This window comes from Zeugodacus cucurbitae, unplaced genomic scaffold (genome assembly GCF_028554725.1).
Source record: "Zeugodacus cucurbitae isolate PBARC_wt_2022May unplaced genomic scaffold, idZeuCucr1.2 ctg00000277.1, whole genome shotgun sequence".
Taxonomy (NCBI): domain Eukaryota; kingdom Metazoa; phylum Arthropoda; class Insecta; order Diptera; family Tephritidae; genus Zeugodacus; species Zeugodacus cucurbitae.
Genome location: NW_026530872.1, coordinates 5,501 through 7,500, shown reverse-complemented (window position 1 = coordinate 7,500; position 2,000 = coordinate 5,501). Strand labels below are relative to the sequence as shown.

Sequence of the window (2,000 nt, the reverse complement as noted above, 5' to 3'; positions counted from 1 at the left end):
GGGTTTCGTGTGAACAGTGGTTGATCACGAGTTAGTCGGTCCTAAGTTCAAGGCGAAAGCCGAAAATTTTCAAGTTTTAATGAATTGTTGAGAATATATAATTATTATGTTTTCTTCATAGTAATTAAACACTTGAATAATTTTGAACGAAAGGGAATACGGTTCCAATTCCGTAACCTGTTGAGTATCCGTTTGTTATTAAAAATGGGCCTTGTGCTCATCCTGGCAACAGGAACGACCATAAAGAAGCCGTCGAGAGGTATCGGAAGAGTTTTCTTTTCTGTTTTATAGTCGTACTACCATGGAAGTCTTTCGAAGAGAGATATGGTAGATGGACTAGAAGAGCATGACATTTACTGTTGTGTCGATATTTTCTCCTCGGACCTTGAAAATTTATGGTGGGGTTACGCAAACTTCTCAACAGGCCGTACCAATATCCGCAGCTGGTCTCCAAGGTGAAGAGTCTCTAGTCGATAGAATAATGTAGGTAAGGGAAGTCGGCAAATTAGATCCGTAACTTCGGGATAAGGATTGGCTCTGAAGATTGAGATAGTCGGGCTTGATTGGGAAGCAATACCATGGTTTATGTACTCGTTCTGGGTAAATAGAGAATTTCGGTTCTTGTTCCCCGGATAGTAGTTACGTAGCCAATTGTGGAACTTTCTTGCTAAAATTTTATAAGAATTATATCGCAAGATATATATTCTTATTTAATTATAACGATTATCAATTAACAATCAATTCAGAACTGGCACGGACTTGGGGAATCCGACTGTCTAATTAAAACAAAGCATTGTGATGGCCCTAACGGGTGTTGACACAATGTGATTTCTGCCCAGTGCTCTGAATGTCAAAGTGAAGAAATTCAAGTAAGCGCGGGTAAACGGCGGGAGTAACTATGACTCTCTTAAGGTAGCCAAATGCCTCGTCATCTAATTAGTGACGCGCATGAATGGATTAACGAGATTCCTACTGTCCCTATCTACTCATTCGATTGTAGAATTTCAGATAGTTCAGACGTGTTTTCGTTTCTGTGCGTTTTTCTGTGTCGTGATTTTTGTGTGAATTGGTATTTTTTGTGTGGGAGCCCTCAGCATTGGATGTAAGTACATTCATTTTGAGTATTTGTGTATTAGTTTGTGATTTGTGGTAGTTTTTTAGCGCATTTGCATACATATTTACGCATTAGTATATTAATATATACGTGTGTGTATATATGTGTGTTTTTCATAAAAAATTTTCATTTTCAATATCATTTTCAATATATGTTCGTATGTGTAGATAAAGTTTGTCAGTACGTGTATACTTTTTCTGTAGTTGGCTTTGTGTATTTTTACATTACTGCAAGTGTTTGAATATATATACAGTTGTATGTATATTTTCTCATTTGTTAGTTTGTGTGTGCATATCATAGCTGGCTTTTGAAAATTTTTACATTGCGGCAGGTGTTTATTTATATACGTGTAGTTGAGTGTATTTTTGGAAATTTGAATTTGTTTTTGTGAAAAGAAAATTTGTTTGAGCAAGTGTTTTTTGTGTGACGTAATTGTTTTTCGTTTGTTGTTTTTTGAGCACAGGTGTTTTCGTGCACAGGTGTTTTTGAGCACAGGTGTTTTCGTGCACAGGTGTTTTTGAGCACAGGTGTTTTCGTGCACAGGTGTTTTTGAGCACAGGTGTTTTCGAGCACAGGTGTTTTCGAGCACAGGTGTTTTTGAGCACAGTAGTTTTGTGTGTGTAGGCGCGTGTTAGGTAGTACCTTTTGGGGTTTACGTGGTTTACCCACATTGTTAGCGTGGGTGCTGACTCTCATAGAGTCTCAGTGTTTTCTGTGTTTGTTGTTTTTCTGCTTTTTGGTTTTTCTGCCAGTGAGTGTTGTGTCGAGTGTCTGGTACTGAGTTGCCACTTGTTTCCGGGGGGATTGGGCAGGTTTTGCTCAAAGGGTGCCGGTGTCTGTCCGAGTGTTGAAGGTGCTGATTTTTGTTTAGACTGCGTTCGTAGCT

General features: G+C 38.5%; 1 pseudogene; it reads left to right on the top strand.

Moving 5' to 3' along the window:
* LOC128924088 (large subunit ribosomal RNA) overlaps positions 1 to 1,021 on the top strand; it is a 2,767-nt pseudogene extending 1,746 nt beyond the window's left edge.
* Positions 1,022 to 2,000: the final 979 nt, after the last annotated feature.